The sequence below is a fragment of the Equus asinus genome, unplaced genomic scaffold (assembly GCF_041296235.1).
Source record: "Equus asinus isolate D_3611 breed Donkey unplaced genomic scaffold, EquAss-T2T_v2 contig_2, whole genome shotgun sequence".
In the NCBI taxonomy this organism is placed as follows: Eukaryota; Metazoa; Chordata; class Mammalia; order Perissodactyla; family Equidae; genus Equus; species Equus asinus.
In genome coordinates, this window is record NW_027224849.1 from 341,827 (window position 1) to 365,230 (window position 23,404).

The 23,404-nt window shown below is 38.5% G+C and overlaps 1 pseudogene; it reads right to left on the reverse strand.

Annotated features, from left to right (window-relative positions):
* The window catches only part of LOC139043312 (centromere-associated protein E-like), an 80,023-nt pseudogene that overhangs the window by 56,283 nt on the left and 336 nt on the right, over positions 1-23,404 (reverse strand).

The following is a 23,404-nucleotide window of genomic DNA, read 5'->3' on the forward strand; positions in this document are numbered from 1 at the left end:
AAGAGAAGGCTCAGATAAATAAAATCAGAAATCAAAGAGGAGAAATTACAACAGATACCTCAGAAATACAAAAGATTATAAAAGAATACTATGAAAAGCTATACGCTAACAAACTGGATAATCTAGAAGAAATGGATAAATTCTTAGACTAATACAACCTTCCAAAACTGAATCAAGAAGAAGTAGAGAATGTGAATAGACCGATCACCAGTAAGGAGATTGAAACAGTTATCAAAAACCTCCCAAAAGATAAAAGTCCAGGACCAGACGGCTTCCCTGGTGAATTATACCAAACATTCAAAGACTTAATCCTATCCTTCTCAAACTCTTCCAAAAAATTGAAGAAGAGAGGAAGCTTCCAAATTCATTTTACGAAGTCAACATCATCCTGATACCAAAAGCAGACAAGGACAACACAAAAGAAGAAAATTACAGGCTCATATCACTGATGAACATCGATGCAAAAATCCTCAACAAAATACTAGCAAATCAACTACAACAATACATTAAAAATTTCATACACCATGATCAAGTGGGATTTATTCCAGGGATGCAGGGATGGTTCAACATCTGCAAATCTATTAACGTGATACACCACATTAACAAAAATGAAAAATAAAAATCCCATGATCATCTCAATAGATGCAGAGACAGCGTTTGACAAGATATAGCATCCATTTATGATAAAAACTCTAAATAAATTGGGTATAGAAGGAAAGTACCTCAACATAATAAAGCTGATATATGACAAACCCACAGCTAATATCATTCTCAATGGAGAAAAACTGAAAGCTATCCCTCTAAGAACAGAAACCAGACAAGGATGCCCACTGTCACCACTCTTATTTAACATAGTATTGGAAGTCCTAGCCAGAGCAATCAGGAAAGAAAACGAAATAAACAGCGGTCAGATTGGAAAGGAAGAAGTGAAACTGTCACTAGCTGCAGATGACATGATTTTATATATAGAAGACCCTTAAGAACCCACCAAAAACTTCTCGAACTAATAAACAAATACGGCAAAGTTTCAGGATGCAAAATCAACATACAAAAATCAGTTGCGTTTCTATACACTAACAAGGAAGTGGCAGAAAGAGAAATTAAGAATATAATCCCATTTACAGTTGCAACAAAAAAGAATAAAATATCTAGGAATAAACTTAACCAAGGAGGTGAAAGGTTTGTACACTGAAAACTATAAAACATTGTTGAAAGAAATTGAAGAAGATGTAAAGAAATGGAAGGCTATTCCATGCTCTTGGATTGGAAGAATAAACATAGTTAAAATGTCCATACTTCCTAAAGTAATCTACAGATTCAGTGCAATCCCAATCAAATTTCCAACAACATTTTTCACAGAAATAGAACAAAGAATCCTACAATTTATATGGAACAACAAAAGACGCAGAATAGCCAAAGGAACCCTGAGAAAAAAGAACAAAGCTGGAGGCGTCACACTCCCTGATTTCAAAATATACTACAAAGCTATAGTAACCAAAACAGCATGGTATGGCATAAAAACAGACACACAGATCAATGGAACAGAATCCAGAGTCCAGGAGTCCAGAAATCAACCCACACATCTATGGACAGCTAATTTTTGACAGGGGAGCCAAGAGCATACAATGGAGAAAGTAGAGTCTCTTCAATAAATGGTGTTGGGAAACCTGGACAGCCACATGCCCAAGAATGAAAGTAGACCATTACCTTACACCATGCACAAAAATCAACTCAAAATGGATTTAAGACTTGAATCTAAGACCTGAAACCACGAAACTTCTAGTAGAAAACATAGGCAGTACACTCTTTGACATCGGTCTTAGCAGCATATTTTCAAATACCATGCCTGACTGGGCAAGAGAAACAATATAAAAAATAAACAAATGGGACTACATCAAACTAAAAAGCTTCTGCACAGCAAAGGAAGCCATCAAGAAAAGGAAAAGACAGCCTAACAATTGGGAGAAGATGTTTGTAAACCATATATCAAAAAAGGGGTGAATATCCAAAATATACAAAGAACTCATACATCTCAACAACAAAAAAACCAAAAACCCAGTTCAAAAATGTGCAAAAGATCTGAATGGAGATTTCTCCAAAGAAGATATACGGATGGCCAACAGGCACATGAAAAGATGTTCAACATCACTATCAGAGAAATGCAAATCAAAGCTATAATGAGATATCACCTCACTCTTGTCAGAATGGCTATAATTAACAAGACTGGAAACAATAAGTGTTGGAGAGGATGTAGAGAGAAGGGAACCCTCATACACTGCTGGTGGGAGTGCAAACTGGTGCAGTCACTATGGAAAACAGTATGGAGATGGCTCAAAAAATTAAGACTAGACCTACCATATGATCCAGCTATTCCACTCTTGGGTATTTATCCAAAGAACGTCAAAACGTGAATGCGTAAAGATACATGCACTCCTATGTTCACTGTAGGCTTATTCACAATAGCCAAGACTTGGAAGCAACTTAGGTGCCCGTCAAGGGATGAATGGATGAAGAAGATGTGGTATATATACACAAGGGAATACTACTCAGCCATAAAAAAGGATGAAATCTGGCTAATTGTGACAACAAGGATGGACCTTGAGGGTATTGCTGCTGAGAGTAAAAAGTCAGAGGGAGAAAGTCAAACATTGTATGATCTCACTCACAAATAGAAGATAAAAACAACAAAAGACAATCCCATAGCAACAGAGATTGGATTGGTGGTTACCAGAGGGGAAAGGGGGAGAGAAGAGGTTGAAAGGCATGATTAGGCACATGTGTGGTGATGGTAATTAGTCTTTTGGTGGTCAGCATGATATAATCTACATAGGAATTGAAATATAACGATATACACCTGAAATTTATATACTGTTATAAACCAAAGTTACTGCAATTAAAAAAAAAATAATAAAAAAGAAGAAGAAAAGAAGCTGTTGTCTTTTAAATTTTACTTTTAATTCCTGTTGTGATGTGAGGGAAGAAGAGGTCACTAGCATTCGTGTTAAGTTTTGAATTTTCTCAATCTGCACTTTTTGAAGCAAATCTTTTTCTTCCAAAAGTTGGGCCAATTGGTCTTTTTCCATTGCCTGGGCCCGAGTCTCTAAAGAAACCTAAAGAATGTAATATTGGGTTACGTTAATAAATGTAGGTAGGTTTTAAAACCTTGAAAGTATAGTTTAAAAAAATATAAATTTGTATGTGAGTTTTGAGAATTTTTCTTTTCTTTTTTTTTTTGCTGAGGAAGATTCACCTTGAGCTAACATCTGTACCTATCTTTCTCTTTCTGCTTGAAAGGGATTTGCCCTGAGCTAACATCTGTGCCTATCTTCCTCCATTTTGTACATGGGACAACAGGACAGCATGGCCGCCAAGTGGTGTAGGTCTGCGGATGGCAACTGAACCCGGGCTGCCAAAGTGGAGTGCAACAAACTTAACCACTAGGCCACAGGGCTGGCCTGAGAATTTTAATTTTATTGAAATAAAATATGCCCTACCTGCAGAACACCAATATGCAGTTACCATAATCAATAATTTCTCAAACTTATAATAGGGTAAAATATACATTTCTCCTGTCACTATTCTATATGCCATGTATAAGATTATATCAATGCTGTTAAAGCAATTCTATTAATTGACTAAAAATATATAAATAGGCAGAGAAATCATAAAGCAGAGACTTGAATACCTATAGCAAAGGAAGAGAGATCCTTCTAAGACCGCCATTTGACATTTTAGGTCATTTTTAAAAAGATCAGTAAAATGTAAGTTTTTTACAGACTGGGGACCATGATGGTTTAAACAAACAAATGGTAATGACAAGCAATTATGCTATCTTATTAGATTGCTATCTTAGGGCTAGAAGAGGAATTCAAGATAATGTAAAATGAAACAAAGTAGTTTTAAACACTATTCATGGTCTCTCTTTTTAACCTAATTCTCTGTATTTGTGACAGTTTTTATCTCTTAAAAAAACGTATCTCTACTTGGCCCATTTGAAAATCTCAAATTTTGCCCTTTGGAAATGAAAAACAAAATCTAAAATAATTTCAAGAAACCAAATCTTGCAGTTTATAGTAAAGTTTTTACGGGTTGATTTCTCCTTAGTTAAAAACTATTTGTTTTAAATTTAGATTGTAGAACTCAGATATTGAGGATTTAAGAGTCTCTGGGCATGTAGGCAGATCTCAATTCTAAATCCATCTCTATTCTTTACTGAAATACACAGTTCATACATACCTCCTCTAATTGTTTTTTAAGATCCATTATTTCTTTTCTATATCTTTTCAGGAGAGCTTCATCACTAGACACCTCATTGACATAAGGAGTATTCTTCATATATTTAGCAGTGCTGGCAAACTGGGAAAAAATACAAGAGTGTTAAACGTTGACACCAAAAGATTAGTTTAATTAATATTTAGGTTTCTTGTAATTTTCTTTTGTAAAGAAACATCAGTAAAAGCTTCCCAGGTGGCTTACAGCTTCTGAACACACAGCATTCTACGTCCCTGTAACAATGTCCATAACTTACCTTTGCCACTAGTCTTCAGGAGGGTCAGAGAAATATCTTGAAGACAGATGCCAACAGAGAGCCTACACACCCTGGCTCACTGGAATCCATCTACTCCTCAAAGTCCAGGGCAAATGCTCCCTCTGCGCTGAAGCTTCACTTCCAGTCAAAAGCACCTCTCCTTCCTTTGAACTCTGTCCTACTTATTAGCCACTTAACTTTTAATCCAAGGAAATCACGCTGGAAGACAGGTCTTATCTTCACTATAAGACTATAAATTCTGTGAAGCCAGGAACGCTATCTCCTACCTTTGTTTCTCTGACAGAACCTTGATCCAGCGCTCAATAGCTACTTAAAGTGATGTTTCTTAGAGCATGAGTGTCAAAAGTAACTTTAACTGGGTACGTGAGGGTGCCCATTAAATAACACTGAACCCTTCATTGAGACAGCTATTCTACTGACAGTTCTCATTCTTCTTTTCTTTTGAAAACAGAAAATACAGGCCTTAGGCTCAAGGCAAAGGCAGGCAACAATTTGTTAGCAGGAACTTAAGAATTATTTTGTTATAAACACGCACACCCATTTTTTGGGTCACCTTCTGTTTGTTCCAAGTGATAACCAGTTTTTCATTTATGGGACTGATAGAAAGTTTCCTTTTATAATAAGTTAAATTTAAAAAGTGAGTTATTTAAGAAAAAATCAAGTCAATTTCAATAAAATATTGTTGGATGTGGCAAAAATTGGGGAGGCAGGATATGAATGATTGAAGTTTGGGAAGATTAAGGAATGCTATTTAGTAGACACACCAATTTTATTTTAACAGGTATGTTATGTCAATTACAAAAAATTACACCTAATTTTAGTAGCTAATTTTTCCTTCTGAAAGATGATTTCCCCCATATTGATTCGAGATAAAAATCAAACTCACCTGGAGAGTAGTCAGGGTTTCATCCAAAGACACTGGAGTAATTGTGCAGATAATGCGTGTTTTTGCATTTCCTCCCAAGGAATTCTGGAGAATTCGTGTTAATTTGCTATCTCGATAATTTATGAAACCACTTAGTGAGAGATGAGTTTGGGGAGAAAAAGAGTAAAACTTTTTATATAACAAAAGTGGTTTATTTTTAACGCAGAACCTTAAATTTGCTACAGTTTAAAAAATTCATTCTTTACTGGTTACTTGAGGCAGAGCAAAACTACTAACTAGAAAATATTTAAAATATAAAGTAAATTTAGTAGGTCACGGTCATACATATAAGAAGCAACGCATGCTCATAGAATCACAGAAGCTTTTGAACATACAGGGGTATCAGTACATTTATTTGAGTGTCACTGAAATATCATAATTTTCAACCTAATGAAAAACGTAAGCATTAATAGGTAAATGTACAATGGGACAAACTTACCCAACTTGTCCATCACTAAGTTTCTTGATCACTTGTCGCAAAATAAATAAGCTACGATTTATATTACAGCCTTCCTTGAGTCGCACACCTGCATTTATTAAATAAATAAGAAAACAAATTGGTCCCCGTACTAGATGATGAACTTATTTATCAGTAATTTATGGGAGAAATTAGAAATTGCAGGGTCAGATGCTACAGTCTGTGCTTCAAATTAGATCTGCGCCCACCTTTCCTCCCACTGCTGACAGGCGCCCTTCCCTTCCTCCCACCCATCACGTGAAGCAGAAAGGCTCTCACCCAAGAGAAACAGCTCGAAAAAGACGACTAAGAAAAGAATAAGAATGCAGGAAAGCCCATGTCTGCACCACGTCCTAAAAGAGCTCCTCGAACTCCTCAATTCAAATCTATTTTTCCAAACCTCCAATACAGGCAACTAATGACGTGCAACCAAGTTAGTTCCTAGAGGTTCACAACCAAAAGTCCTTATTTTTAAACTGTTAATATGCTCACATGTCTTAAACGGAAGTCTACTGAAAAAGGTTTCTCTCACTTTATTCTCCTTTCAACCAGTTCCTATCGCTCTAACCAAGAACTATTATTAGTTTATTCTTCTAGAGATTTTTAGAAATACAAGTTCATACGTATTAATTTTTCCCCTTTCTTCTTTACATAAATAGTAACATACTATACACACTATTTTGCACTTTGCTTTTTTCACTTGGCAATATATCATCTATCTTATTGGTAAACATTGGTCTTTTTCACTCTTTTTTACAGCATAGAATTCCATTGTATGGATGTATCAGAATTTATTTACCTAGCACCCTGCTGAGGGACATGCAGGTGTTCAATCTGCCATGTACACAAAAAATACTGCAACAAATCCTTCTGAACAGCAGTTATTGCACAGGTGCGTTATTCAGCTATTGCTGGAATACTGCTGTTTAACAAGCCAGCTTAAAGCAACAGGCATTTATTTCTTGTTCACAGGTCTGAGGATCCACTGGTGTGGTGGGTACAGGCCACACTCAGCTGAGTGTCTCTATGTCAGGCTGCAGGAAACTAACACAGAGAGAGGCCTGACATCTTTATGGTTCTGAAACTTCCCATCTAAGTATGCGTTTTCATTTGTCTCAGTGTTTGGTTACCTCTTTCAGGTCTGTTTTAATGTTTTCCTTATTTTGGTCTTATACAATTTTTGTTGAGTTTCTTCCTAGGTATTATTCCTTTTAAGTCATTATTGCAAAGGGGGTCTTTTCGTACATTAAATATTCCAACCGGCTGTTGTGTTAGGAGGTGCTCATGTCTATAGATTAATTTTGTATCCTGCCACTTTTCTGAATTTCCTTACTGATTATGGTGTTCATGGGACTCTCAGGAGCTTTCCAACTATAAATCCTGTCAACGACAGAGTTTCATCTTTTTAACTAACGCTACAGCAGCACAAAGCAGATAATAAGCCAGATAAGGAAGCTGCTTTTTCTGTTAAAGACTTTTATCACAAAATTATCATTACTTTATTAGTCTCTAAAATGCATGGTGGCACTTTTACTCTGTTAAAGAACAGGAGGACTTTCAGACCAAAATATTTCATGAGTTTTCATTACCTTCAGCACCTGTTTGAGCAGCTCTTTCACTGCCTGCAAGATCAACCAAATTCTGCAGGAGATGAAAATAAACCTTTAGGAAGTGTAACTTGAAATAATAAAATCCAAAGTACTGGAAGAACATTTTTAACCCATGGTTTATCTGAACACCCCATCTGTTTCCTTGTTTCTCACCTCACTATTTAAGCCTTCCCTTGTCTGAGTCAAACTGAGCTCAACATCTTGTTCCTTCTTTATAATACCTCCTCCATAATGCTGCCAGAATAGGTTCACTTTCCTACACAAAGTTCGAAATCTTACCATGGTGAATACGATTCTTTATAATCCGGCACTTGTGTTGCTCTAGCCTCATTTCTGTCCATCAGTTACTCTTAACTCTGGCTGAACTACGGACTATGCCCTCCACACCATGCACAGCTACCCTTTGCCATTCCCTGTGTTTCGCTGATTCTGATGTTCTAGTCTGCCCCTACTCTTCCTTCACGACCAAAGGCAACTGCCACCTTCCCAGTGTAGCTTTGTCAACTTGATCCTTCCTTCCCTATACCGTGAATGAATTGACCTTTCAACGGTGTACCCAGAGGTCTTTATAGATATGACTGGTTATTATAGCACTTACTGTGTTGAGCTAGTTATTTGCGTCTCTGACCACACTGTAGCATCTTTAAAACCATGGGCCTCTCTTCCATTTCACAAATATTGTTGGAAAGAACTGACTGCCTGTCGTGCTGCAGGCAGCACGTTAGGTGCTAGGGATATGGCAGCGCAACAGGCAAATGAGGACCCTGCTCTCAGCTTATGTTCTGCACAGGGTGGGACTCGGGGAGGAGGAAGTTAGTGAGAGGAGAGAAAAAGACAAACAAATAAGAAACATAGCATGTTAAGCGTAATACAGACAATTTAAACAGAGTGTTAGAAGTGGGAAGAGGAAAGGACAGGACAGGCTCTTTGGGCAGGATGGCAGGGGAAGTCCCCCAATTCAGCTAAGATCTGGAAGGACGGAGAAGAGGGAGCCAGCCCTGCAAAGACCAAGGGAACCATACTCCAGATTAAAGAACAACCAGCACACCAGTCACAAAGCAGAAATGAGCTTGGTGTGTTCAAGAAATGGAAAGGGCAGTGTGGCAGAGTTGGTGAAGGAGAGATGGGACAAGATAGGGTACAGAAGCGGGTTTTTGGGATGCAATGGGAAGCCATTGGACGGCTTTGACAAGAGTGACATGCTTGACTGAACTTCCTCAAGGGTCACCTGGGCCCCTGGGGGGCAAACAGATTGGAGAGGGGCAAGACCGTAGCCAGGAGCCCAGTTAGGAGGCTGGGGCAGGAATGTGAATGGAGACAAGGCGGCCTGGACTAGGGAGGTTGCCATGGAGACAGTAAGTATGGAGGGATGTCTTCTTTACTCTTTTAATCTCAGAGCCCAGTCCTGGGCTCAGAACACTGTAAAGCCTCCGCAAATATTCTTAATGCATTAAAAGAAAGTCAAAGATTTAAATTATTTGTCTCTGTGGAGACCTCCAGTGATGAGCAGGTGATTACACACTTCTGCTTTGGAGTCCTGTCTCAGATACTTCTTTCTTTAAAACATTCAAAGAAGTCTCACCTTTCCTGTGTAGTATCTACCACAGATGGCCTAGATACATAATAAAGGGGTGAAGTGGTGGTGAAGGCAGCATGAACTTAGGTATAAAGATGGGAATAAGCATTAGTGTTCAAAGATACCAAGTGGCCCAACCTATCCTTAAGAGAGGAGTGCACATGGAGCAGAAGGACGTCAAGTTAGACTGGTTAAGAGTGGCCAGATCTTGTCCAAGGAAGTGACACGACACAAGCTTAGTGACATCAGAAATCTGCATAACAGACTGAAGAAGCAAAACCAGGTCATGGGGGCCAGGTCCAGGGGAATGATACAGTAATTCAAGAGATGAGGACTTGAGTATGACACCCATGGAATGCTAAAGGGTAGCATCAATAAAAAACGGGGATGACGGGACAAAAGAGAAGGCAGAAAAAGATGAGGTGAAACTGACTTGGGTTTCCAGCCTAGGTGACCAGGATAACACTGATAATACTGGAAAAAAGGAATATTCACCATGGTAGGAAGAAATAACTTGGTTTTAGACACACTAAAATTTGAGATATCAGTGAGACACACCATTATAACAATCTTTAGGAAGATATGAATTAGAACTCAGAGCTCTAGACAAAATAAATATATGGCTGTCATCAAAAGACAAATGTGAACCAAATGTCAGAGGGCAACGGGGAAGTAAGAAAGGCCACAGAACACGCCTGAGTTTTTGTTAGAAAGGTAGGGAAAAGAAGCCACAGAAGGGAACAGAGACGGAGCAGAGCTAAGAGAACCTGGATATTATTCTCCCAGAAAGGCCAGGAGACACTCAGAGACTCCCTCCAAAGAGCCAGAAAATGACTCTGGGGAAGACTTCTTTCCAAGAAGATACTTAGAGTGAGCGGGAGGCTGGAGGGCTGGACTTGATGATATCTAAGGTCGCCAGATAATAGAACATCAAAGAACACAAGAAAAGTCACCAAATGGATCACTGAATATGTCAAGAGTATTAAAGCTACATTATTAAGAGAAAAGTTAAAAATTGCAGTGAAATATCACAGGCCAGGTTTGGAAAACAAAACAGAAGTTAGGTTTTGTGGGGTTTTTTATTGTTAAACTGAAGAAAGAATAGGCTATTATAATAGACATTATACTGTGTAGTAAAATAACTGGGGTGAACTAGAATTAGATACTTGAGTGATTTTTCAAAATCTCAAAGTGAATAAACATATTATAGATTTACTCGTTTTTTCCCTGAAGTTTTCAAATAAAATAATCTTTATTTTTTAAAGATTGGCATCTGAGCTAACATCTGTTACCAATCTTCCCCCCCACTTCTTCTTTTCCCCAAAGCCCCCCAGCACACAGTTGTATATTCTAGTTGTAGTAGGTCCTTCTGGCTGTGCTATGTGGGACACCACCTCAGCGTGGCCTGATGAGCAGTGCTGGGTCCGCACCCAGGATCCAAAGTGGCGAAACCCCAGGCCTCCAAAGCAGCATGAGAACTCAACCTCTTGGCCACGGGGCCAGCTCCCAAACAGAATAATCTTAAATCATATCCCACATCAAGCTAAAGAATTTAGGTCCTGAAGACAGAGAATAAAGTAATAATGGTAAGGAATAGGAAGGAAGCACAAAAACAGAGAGAATTGATACAGCGCAGCAAGAAGGAAATGGGAGGTTTACTTATGTGGTAAGGAGTGTTTGCATAATGCTTATGTTCACTCATTCAACAAACAGGTATTGAATATAAACTACATACGATGTGTTGGGGCTATAAAGATGAATTAGACATTACTCTTCCCTTCAAGCGATTTACAGTCTAAAACATTGTGCTCATGGACGGGGTGGGTGGAGCAAAATGGCGGGGTGAGGTGACCTGGGACTCGCTCCCCTCCAAACTACAACAAAGGACTGAAAAAAAACTGAATTTCAGCTAATAAACCTAATGCCAGGAGATCAGAGACCTAGAGTATCAAAAAGACGGAGGACAGAGACCCTGCTGCTGGCCTCAGAGGAGCTGGAACAGGGTAGGAGAGAACTTCGCTCCCTCCCCTAGAGTCTGGGATCACTGCCGCAGGTGAGGGAAGGAGTCGGGGAGGGGCCACGTGACCGGGGGATTGCCCAGGACTCCTGCCGCCGGTATAGTGGAAACCCGCTGATGGGGGAAAGCTTCCGTGTGTGGGGACCCCATAAACCCAGGGCCTCAGGAGACCAGAAAACAGAACTGATCCAAATCCAGATCGGCGAGCCAGAAAAACAGCCCCTCCCCCTGGCAAACAATGCTGGGTGCTGCCATCTTGTCCGAAGGCGGAGAGCTCAAAACACGTGGCTCTCAACCCCCATATAGTGGCAACAGGCTGTAACTGCAACTCAATTCTACCACCATGTGAAAAAACCGCTCCTCTACCATCCAGCAATTTATAAAAGCTCCAGACCAGAAGGAAAACAATAAAAACACAGAATTAAGTCCTGAGAACTTAGAAATAGGTAAACTAAGTGAAAATGAGTTCAGAGCAGCTATAATCAAAAAACCCAATGAGATAGAGAGAAAGATAGAGAAACAAGCCAACGAGTTCTGGAGTTACTTCACAAAAGAGATTGAAATTATAAAGAAGAATCAAACAGAATAACTAGAGATGAAAAACACAATGGACCAGATAAAACAGAATACGGACTCTCTGAATGCCTGTGTAGACACCAGAGAGGAGCAAATTAGCATAATTGAAGATATACAGGCCGAATGGCTCCAGACAGAGGAAGAAAGAGAACTAAGAGTTAAAAAAAATGAGGAAAATCTCTGAGAGATAGCGGATTCAATGAGAAGAAAGAATTTATGGATAATAGGAATTCCCAAGAACGTGGAAAAGGAAAATGGAGCAGAAAGTGTTCTTAATGAAATTATAGAAGAGAACTACCCAAATCTAGGGATTGAGGGAGAAATGTGTGTAGAGGAAGCTTTCAGATCTCCTAGATTTGTCAATGTGAAAAGACCTACTGCAAGGCATATAGTAGTACAAATGGCAAAAATGAAAGACAAAGAAAGAATACTCAGGGCAGCAAGACAGAAGTAAATAACCTACAAAGGAACTCCTATCAGACTTTCAGCAGATTTCTCTGCAGAAACTTTACAAGCTAGGAGAGAATGGAGTGACATATTCAAAACTTTAAAAGATAAAAATCTTTAGCCAAGAATACTCTATCCAGCAAGAATATCCTTCAGATGTGAGGGAGAAATTAAATCTTTTCCAGACAAACAAAAGTTAAGGGAATTTGTAACCAAAAGTCCTCCACTACAAGAAATCCTCAAGAAGGCTCTCATACCTGAAAAAAGAAAAAAGGGAGAAAGGGGACACAATCCACAGAGTAGGGAGACAGATAAATAGAACCAGAATAGGATAGCAAATATTCACCTATAGCATTAGGACAAAGGTAAGGAAACTACCAAAGCAAAGTGGATCTTATCACTCTAACTACAAACTCATAACACGAGTTGGAATAAGAAATGAAAATAACGGGGCTGGCCCTATGGCCAAGTGGTTAAGTTCGCGTGCTCTGCTGCAGGCGGCCCAGTGTTTTGTTGGTTCAAATTCTGGGCGCAGACATGGCACTGCTCATCAAATCACGCTGAGGCAGCGTCCCACATGCCACAACTAGAAGGACCCACAACGAAGAATATACAACTATGTACTGGGGGGCTTTGGGGAGAAAAAGGAAAAAAATAAAATCTTAAAAAAAAAAAGAAATGAAAATAATAATTTAGGAGGGGAAGAGCAAAGGGACTAAATTAGTCTAGGCCAAGTAAGTAAGAGACCACCAGAGAATAGACTATATTATACACGAGATTCAAAATACAAACTTCAGGGTAGACACTAAACTAAAAAACACAACAAAGCCACAAAACATAAATAAGGAAAAAGCTAAGAAACCCAGCATAAGAAAGTGCAGTATTAAATGGGTAGGCTAAAGCACACAGGAAGACAAACACAGGAAAACCAGATAACGAGCAACAGATTGACAGCATTAAGTCCACATGAATCAATAATCACTCTCAATGTAAATGGACTGAACTCTCCAATAAAAAGACACAGAGTGGCAAAATGAATTAAAGAACAAGATCCAACAATTTGTTGCCTCCAGGAAACACACCTCAGCCTCAAGGACAAACACAGGTTCAGAGTGAAAGGGTGGAGGACAATACTTCAAGCTAATAGCAAGCAAAAAAAAACCAGGTGTTGCAATTCCTATATCAGACAAAGCAGATTTCAAAATAAGACAGGTAAAGAGAGACACAGAGGGACAATATATAATGATCAAAGGGACACTTCATGAAGAAGAAATAACACTTATAAATATCTATGCACCCAACACAGGAGCACCAAGATTCATAAAGCAACTATTAACAGACCTAAAGGAAGATGTTAAAAACAACACAATAATAGTAGGGGACCTCAACACCCCACTCACATCAATGGACAGATCATCCAGACAGAAAATCAACAAGGAAATAGTGGAGCTAAATGAAAAAACAATTGGGCTTAATAGACATATATAGATCACTTCATCCTAAAACAGCAGAATACACATTCTTCTCAAGTGCAAATGGAATATTCTCAAGGATAGACCATATGTTGCCAAACAAGGCAAGCCTCTACAAATTTAAAAAAAATTGAAATAATAACAAGCATCTTCTCCGATCATAATGCTATAAGGCTAGAAATTAATTAGGAGAAAAAAGCTGAGAAAGGCACAAAGATGTGGAGCCTAAACAATACACTACTGAACAAGCAATGGATCATTGAAGAAATTAAAGAAGAAAAAATACCTAGAAACAAATGAAAATGATAACATGCCATACAAACTCATATGGGATACAGCAAAAGCTGTGTTAAGAGGAAAATTCACTGCAATACAGGCACATCTTAACAAACAAGAAAAATCCCAAATAAGCAATCTTAAACTACACCTAACTGAACTAGAGAAAGAAGAACAAACAAAGCCCAAAGTCAGCAGAAGGAGAGAAATAATAAAAATCAGAGCAGAAATAAATACTATTGAAACAAAAAAGGCAGTAGAAAGGATCAACGAAACAAAGAGTTGGTTCTTTGAGAAGATAAATAAAATTGACAAACCCCTAGCCAGACTTACAAATAAAAAACGGGAGAAAGCTCAAATAAACAAAAGCAGAAATGAAAGAGGAGAAATAACAACAGACTCTGCAGAAATACAACGGATTATAAGAGAATACTATGAAAAACTCTATGCTAACAGAATGGATAACCTAGAGGAAATGGATAAATTCTTAGACTCCTACAATCTCCCAAAGCTCACTCAAGAAGAAGCAGACAATTTGAACAGACCAATCACAAGGCAAGAGATTGAAACAGCAATCAAAAACATCCCAAAGAATAAAACCCCAGGACCAGATGGCTTTCCTGGGGAATTCTACCAAACTTTCAGAGAGGATTTAATACCTATCCTTTTCAAGCTATTCCAAAAAATTAGGGAGGATGGAACACTTCCTAACACATTCTATGAGGCCAATATCACGCTGATACCAAAGCCTGACAAGGACACCACGAAAAAAGAGAACTGCAGGCCAATATCACTGATGAACATAGATGCAAAAATTCTAAACAAAATTTTGGCAACCCGAATTCAGCAATTCATCAAAAGGATCATACATCATGATCAGGTGGGATTCATACCAGGGACACAGGGATGGTTCAACATCCGCAAATCAATCAACGTGATACACCACATCAACAAACTGAGGAATAAAAACCACATGATCATCTCAATAGATGCAGAGAAGGCATTTGACAAGATCCAACAGCCATTTATGATAAAAACTCTGAACAAAATGGGCATAGAAGGGAACTATCTCAACATAATAAAGGCCATATATGACAAACCCACAGCCAACATCATACTCAATGGGCAAAAACTGAGCACCATCCCCATGAAAACAGGACGAGACATGTATCATCACTTATTTAACACAGTACTGTACACACTTATTTAACACAGTACTGGAAGTCCTGGCCAGAGCAATCAGGCAAGACAAAGGAATAAAAGGAATCCAAATAGGGAGGGAAGAAGTGAAACTCTCGCTGTTTGCAGATGACATGATCTTATATATAGAAAACCCCAAAGAATCCATTGGAAAACTCTTAGAAGTAATCAACAACTACAGCAAAGTTGCAGGGTATAAAACCAATTTGCATAAATCAGTAGCATTTCCATATTCTAACAACGAACTAACAGAAAAAGAACTCAAGAACACAATACCATTCACAAAAGCAACAAAAAGAATAAAATACCTTAGGGTAAATTTAACTAAGGAAGTGAAGGACCTATATAATGAAAATTACAAGGCCTTTTTGAGAGAATTGGATGACGACATAAGGAGATGGAAAGACATTCCATGTACATGGATTGGAAGAATAAACATCGTTAGAATGTCCGTTCTACCTAAAGCAATCTACAGATTCAACACCATCCCAATCAGAATCCCAATGACATTCTTTACAGAATTAGAACAAAGAATCCTAAAATTTATATGGGGCAACAAAAGACCCCAAATTGCTCAAGCAATCCTGAGAAAAAAGAACAAAACGGGAGGCATTACAATCCCTGACTTCAAAACTTACCACAAAGCTACAGTAATCAAAACAGCATGGTACTGGTACAAAAACAGGTGCACAGATCAATGGAACAGAATTGAAAGCCCAGAAATAAAACCATACACCTATGGACAGCTTATCTTCGACAAAGGAGCAGAGTGCATACAATGGAGAAAAGAAAGTCTTTTCAACAAATGGTGCTGGGAAAACTGGAAAGCCATATGTAAAAGAATGAAAATTGACCATTCTTTTTCACCATTCACCAAAATAAACTCAAAATGGATCAAAGACCTAAAGGTGACACCTGAAACCAGAAGGCTTCTGGAAGAAAACGTAGGCAGTACGCTCTTTGACATCAGTATTAAAAGGATCTTTTCGGACACCATGTCTACTCAGAGAAGGGAAACAATAGAAAGAATAAACAAATGGGACTTCATTAGACTAAAGAGCTTCTTCAAGGCAAATGAAAACAGGATTGAAACAAAAAAACAACCCACTAACTGGGAAAAAATATTTGCAAGTCATATACCTGACAAAGGCTTAATATCCATAATATATAAAGAACTCTCACAACTCAACAACAAAAAATCAAACAACCCGATCAAAAAATGGGCTGGAGACATGAACAGACATTTCTCCAAAGAAGATATACGGATGGCCAATAGGCACATGAAAAGATGCTCATCATCACTGATCATCAGGGAAATGCAAATCAAAACTACACTAAGATATCACCTTACACCCATTAGAATGACAAAAATATCTAAATCTAATATTAACAAATGTTGGAGAGGTTGTGGAGAGAATGGAACCCTCATACACTGCTGGTGGGAATGCAAACTAGTGCAGCCACTATGGAAAACAGTATGGAGATTCCTCAAAAAATTAAAAATAGAACTACCATACGATCCAGCCATTCCACTACTGGATATCTATCCAAAGAGCTTGAAGTCAGCAATTCCAAAAGTCCTATGCACCCCAATGTTCACTGCAGCATTATTTACAATAGCCAAGATATGGAAGCAACCTAAGTGCCCATCAACAGATGAATGGATAAAGAAGATGTGGTATATATATATACAATGGAATACTACTCAGATGCAAAACAGAACAAAATCATCCCATTTGCAACAACATGGATGGACCTTGAGGGAATTATGTTAAGTGAAATAAGCCAGTTAGAGAAGGATAATCTCTGATTCACTCCACTCACATGAGGAATTTAAAAATGTAGACAAAGAGACCAGATTAGTGGCCACCAGGGGAAAGGTGGGGTGGGGGGTGGGCACAAAGGCTGAAGTGGTGCACCTACAACACGAATGACAAACAGTAATGTACAACTGAAATTTCACAAGATTGTAACCTATCATTAACTCAATAAAAAATAAATAAATAAATAAATAAATTCAACCCACCATTTGGGAGAAAAATTGCAATTAAGGGGGAACAAAAAGTCCCAGTATCTACGGACTGTTAAAATTAAATGATAAGAAAGACCACAATGGTTTCTCCTGTTGCAATAAATTCTTCAGATCTGTAGAATGCCGCAAACCCCCTCAATTCATTTTAATTTGCTTTCACTGACACGCATGTCCAACAGAACAGTAAGAAAAAAGAAAAAGAAAGAAAGAAACTACCTTGGGGGAAAAATAAAGTTTATTGGAAGAAACACTCCATTTGAAAACAAAAAGAAACTCTGGGTGAATCAGCATATGATCCAACACAACTTGGAGGATGCATGGGAAGGCCTGTGCTGTAAACCAAAGAGAGTGCCATCTACAGAATGCATACTTTGAATACATCGTCAACAGTGGCAACATTTCCATCGGTTAAATAAATGTAATTTTTTTTCATTAAAAAAAATAAAAACCATAAAACATTGTGCTCATAATATAAAACGTATTTTTTTATTGTACTTAAGAACGAACTTGAATATGTGATTTATTTTTTAACCATCCCATCTAGGTTTCTGTTGATCTCACAAGTCTCAATTCTACTGGCTGAGACTAAGTTAAAAAAAAATCACCAAATTCCAAGATTACTTTAAGTTTTAAATGTAGATTGGAAAAAAAAACCCAAATCCTCTTTCGTTACTGGTTAGGAAAGGCCTCAACTCCTACAACCATTACATCTAAATTTTAGGAGATGGCAGCCATAACATAACAGGAAGAAAGACCCCCGAATTTTTCCTATATTTTAACTAGTTATCTCATGCTACCGATAAGAATAAACTACCAATTTATAGATGTTTTTCCCTATTTAGTTAACAGTTCTTATGAAACCAAACATCCAGCAGCTGAATTAAATTTTGCTTTGGCCCATAGAGTACATTAGCAGGGTTTACCAATACTCACCAAATGGGACACCTTGACAGATCCTTCACAATTAGAGGGTTCACCTTTCTCTCTACTTTCCAAAATCTAGACAGAAAAGGCAACTTGTAGAAAAATTAGTGTCTTCTTAATTGGAAAGACCAAGTAGAGAGAGAATTACCCACCATCCTAAAAATGGTATGAGAACGACTGCTCCTTTGATTCATCTTTGTGATTCCATAGTGTCTGTTCTCTGTAAAAATGAGTCATATTTCAGCGGCATATATTAAAATCCAAAGAAAAACATTAACTTTTACTGTAGCTTAAAAGTGAAAAGTGTGATTTGAAGCCTAAATACATTCAAGTGAATAGTTTTTACTATTCTACAAGTGTTTTGAGGAAATACAGCATAAAGTCTTACTTTCTCCCTTTGTGATCCACTTCAAAGCCATTTCTGGTGTATAAACAACTTCTTCTGTGAGATCAGCCACATATACATTCCTCTGAAACAAGGTTAATGATGGGAAGAGTAGAGAAATAGAAGTCACTTAAAAGTGTGCATCTCAAGAGAAGGTGCAAACTATTACAGAATTAATTTGTAGAAGTTAAAAGTAGAAAATGGAGAATATTACTCTGTATAAAAATAAGAAGTAAATCTATGATATTTACAATTTATATCCTATACCAAAGCACACCAAATTCTAACCTGATACTTCCATCTTGTTCTTTTGAGGCCCTTACACAAAAATATTACAACTGTCAACATTTCAAAATGATACACATCACTTAAAAGATGATCTCATAAACATTTAAGAAAGAAAACAAAAAACAAATCACAGAAACAGGAGACATTTTAAAAAATAATGGAAAGTAAAGGTTAATGTTCATGAACTATAATCCCAATAAGTAACTGTATTGTTTGAGCCACTGTTACTCACATTGAAGTCTTCCCGAATTATCAAAGGCTTCATTTTTTGAGTGTCACAGAGTAAGTCTGTAATGGTTTCATTGTATATCTCCATGTAGGACACACGTAAGAGAAATTCCCTATCAGGAAACTAGGGGAAAACATATGTAAAAACATCAGAGATCACCCAGTTATGAAAACCTAATACTGAATGTTGATGTGCTCATAATAAACATTAAAATATTCTTTGAGAAGTTATCTTTGTAAAACAAACAAAAAAAATCCTATGGTTCTATATTGACAAAAGTAAACACAAAAATATAAAAGCATTGGGGCTGGCCCCGTGGCTGAGTGGTTAAGTTCGCGTGCTCCGCTGCAGGCGGCCCAGTGTTTCGTTAGTTCGAATCCTGGGCGCGGACATGGCACTGCTCATCAGACCACGCTGAGGCAGCATCCCACATGCCACAACTAGAAGAACCCACAACGAAGAATACACAACTATGTACCGGGGGGCTTTGGGGAGAAAAAGGAAAAAATAAAATCTTTAAAAAAAAAAAAGAAATATAAAAGCATTGTTTCAGAAATAATGAAAAGTATGGCATCATAAAATTCGAAGAAGAGGGTGCCCAGTCCAACTCTCTAAGCTTAAAATAAAACCCTACAAACAGATGTTCAATTCAAATAAGAACATTAAAAATCATTAAAACAGTAAGGAAAAAACAAATTGAAAACCCGCCTTAACTGATTAGGTTGCCTATCCTGGTCTTCTCACCACATCTACCCTCTCCTGCTCCTGAACGATCACGGACAGCTCCTCAAAGGCAGGGTTAAGATTTCTTGTTCCTCAATGCCTGCTTTGTGACAGGAGCAGCACTGCTTCAGGATTCAAGGGAAAGAATGAAAGGACTCTAAGCTCTAAAGCAAGGCTGTGGGGAAAGCAAATGTACGCTATGCCTTTCTTCCTTCCCCGTGGATAATCGAAAGAGAACTGTAAACCTGCTTCCTTCCACCATGACAAGAGGTGACTGCTTTTACCCGTATGTACCGGAAATTTGGCTATTTACCTTCTTAATTTTTTGGAAAATGTCATGAATTGCCCTGGGTATTACTCCCAAATAATCTTTTGAACCCATCATGGTATATGTTTTTCCTGAAGCAGTCTGCCCATAGGCAAATACAGTACCTGGGGACACAAAAACACACACACACAAAGATTGAAAAAGCATCGAGAGTATGTAAAACTATCAATACTGTTGAACACACACCCAAGACTAAATAAAACGTTTCTGCAGTGGATACAAACCATTGTAGCCTTGTATGGCAGAATCTATGATTGGTACTGCGATTTCCTCATACACATTTTTAGTAGATTCATCACTGTCAAAGACACGATCTAAAAAAAAAACCACACAAGTTAAACTAAACAAATCAACTGTGTTTTCACTTTGAATTAGTAGCTGCCCAAAGAAATAAAATTGTCAGGATATGGTATGATAAAATATTTAACTCACAATATTTTCTTCAACTTATTGGTCCTCTGAAAATACACTTCTCTATAAAGTAAAATGTGCTGGTTCTCACACAAAAAAACACAAGTCAGCTATCTTATGTGCTTTCAAGAGGCAGTGAGGCATAGTGGCTGAACCTGGGGATCTGGAATCAGACTGCCTGCAAATCCTGGTTCTGTCACTTACAAGCTATGTGACCTCGGGCAACGTGGATGATGTCTCTGTGCCTCACTTCCCTAACCTGTAAAGTGAATATATATTATCTTCCTTAGAGAATTACTGTGAACATATGGTTAATACTTAGGAAATGCAAACTATTACTATTCTTTGAGAAATTTTAGTGTTTATAACATATCTAGCAAGAAGGCCTGGCTCAAACTAAACCAAGAAACACAGACAATTGGAAGAAAAGCACCGAGCCAAGCTGAAGTGTTACAGAGAACAGCTGGTTGGCTGGCTGCTGAGGGCTGGGGTTAGGTAGCACTTGCCATGATGAATCCACCAGTCCAGGATGTGGTCTCTCCTTTGTTGGTGCATCAAAAATGGACCACTCTCTCAGTGATGGGCTCACATTAGAAAGCCCCCAAGAAATGGATTTGTCAGTCAGGAGGGAAATGTATCAACTGTCTTGAGAAATTCAGTGCTCACACGGCTTGCACCATGACCAACATCTGCACTTGCAGGTAGAACCCTATGGGAAACCAAAGTGCCATCTGAATGCTGCCAGGGGTCAGGAGTTCAGGGCAAGGAGAGATGGCAGGATGATTCAAATCTTAATACCAGCTGCTTCAGACAGGTAGGTGAGTCCAAACCCCTTGTGAGCATACACAGCTACTGAGAACCTGCAGCACTTGAGTCAGAATGCCTGTGTATCCCTTGTTCTTGGTTTTATCATCTCTGGAACATACTGTTCTACCTTTTAAAAATTTATGTTGATACTATCAAATAGTCCTTTACCAGGAATCATTTTCTATTCTATACATCTTTACTCTAAAGGCTTAGATATTGGCTTTCTAGCATAACACTAAGTCAACAACCTAATCACTCTCACTCCTAAGGTTGTTGAGGGGACCTTACTGTGCTTTGTGGTGCCTACGTGGCAGCATGGCAGTGTGGCTGGAACACAGATCTGACTCCTCCATTTGCTGGCTGTGTGATTTGCGTTTCAGTTCCTCATTAAAATGGGAAGGTACCTATCACATGGGCTTGTTAGGAGGATTAAATGAGTTAATATATATGAGGTGCTTAGAACAGTGTCCGGCACATGGTCAGCACTATACAGAATGTGCTAAATCAATACACAAATCAGCCTGGCCAACCTTGAGGGCCTCCAAGTCCTTTTGCCCTAGCTAGCTCTCGCTCATCCTACAGGTGCCGGGTACCTAAGCTAGTTAGATCCCCTGCTAGAAACTCCCACAAAGCCATGTCATCATAAGTGTAATTAGTAGTCTAAAGTCTTTCTTCCCACCATATGACAAGCTCCACAAAAGGGGCAGTAGGTACCCGCTGTATTCTAGCCAAGAAGGAATATCTTCACTATTTATTCTTTAAAGAGTTTTCTTGAAAATAATTGTGGAAAGAATATACCTAACTGAAAGATCTTAAAGATGACTTGACATTAAGCAACATATTTTGGGCTTACGGAGTCTTAGGCCACAAATACACTAATGAATAAGAGGAAAAATGTTAGTTTCAGTCATAAGGCATTATGACTATAACTGTGTTTTAAACATCAATTCATTATCTTACTTATCATAAAGGATGGATGAGCAATTTTTCAAATCTTCCACTGAAGCAGTTTACAGACGGCTTAGTCTTATCTTTAATGTCAAATCCAGTATTCTGGATAAGCCTTTTGTACTCTTAAAAGGAAAAGGATAATATGTTTACTTTTGATGCTATTATAAGCTTACCAAAATTGAAGGATTTACTTCCATCAACTTGATAAATAGCATTATTGTCAGTTTTCCAGTAAACTTGCGTATCTTCTCCAAGAGCTTCTTCTCTAAAAGAATAAAAACAGTGCATTTTATAACTAGTTTTGAAGTCTGTTATATGAAAGATAATTTAAAAGATTTCGTCTTCTGAAGAATATTTTAAAGGATGGTAATGACCTATACTATAATTGGGAGAAATGTGGAAAGTCCACCTTTAAGGGGTCACCACTCTTCAATGGGGCTTCCCTGACCTCCTGCCCTCTCACCGGAGCGTCCCTGGGAAGGTCTTCACGCCCTTCCCCCACCCAGCACTGTATGCTGAAAAGATACATTCAAACGCAACTCCGATTATCCTTCTTGCTTAACATCTTTCAAAACCATCCGAAATCCTCAACACACGGCACGTGAGACTTCGATCATGTTTATTTCTCTCTTCAACCTTTGCTTCCTCTGACTTCCTATATACACCCTAACTCAAGACAAATCAACTATCTGAAGGTTCCCCCAAGAGAAGAGATTTAATCCCTCTGTGCCTGGAATACCCCGACTTCCGTTTCCATCAAGTAACGTAACTATTCTTTCTCCCTGAAAAGTGTCAGGACTTTCCTGACACCAGCCCTGCCCGTCTCCCACGCCGTCATCTCGCTGTGGGGCTAATGACCCCTCCGGCACACTCCCCACCTGCCCGTCACAGCACCTGTCACAGTGTCGTGATGGTTTTGTTCCGGAGCTGTCTTCTAACGCATTAGATAATGAGCTCCTAGACAAGAGGGAAGTCCTCGTCTTGATATTCCCCTTTATTTAACACAGTAACATTTAACACATATTTCTCAAATGCAAAAATGTGTTAGTATTCTGAGGGAGGGGCAGAGACTAGAGAAGCAAACAGACATCATTTCTTGCCCTTCCTGCTCTCTCTATAGGGTTCATGACCTCTGTGTCTCCTCCTCTAGAATGTAAGATCCACGGGGCAACGACGGTAGTGTCTACACTGTACCAAAAGGAAAGAATTCCAAATGGGCGA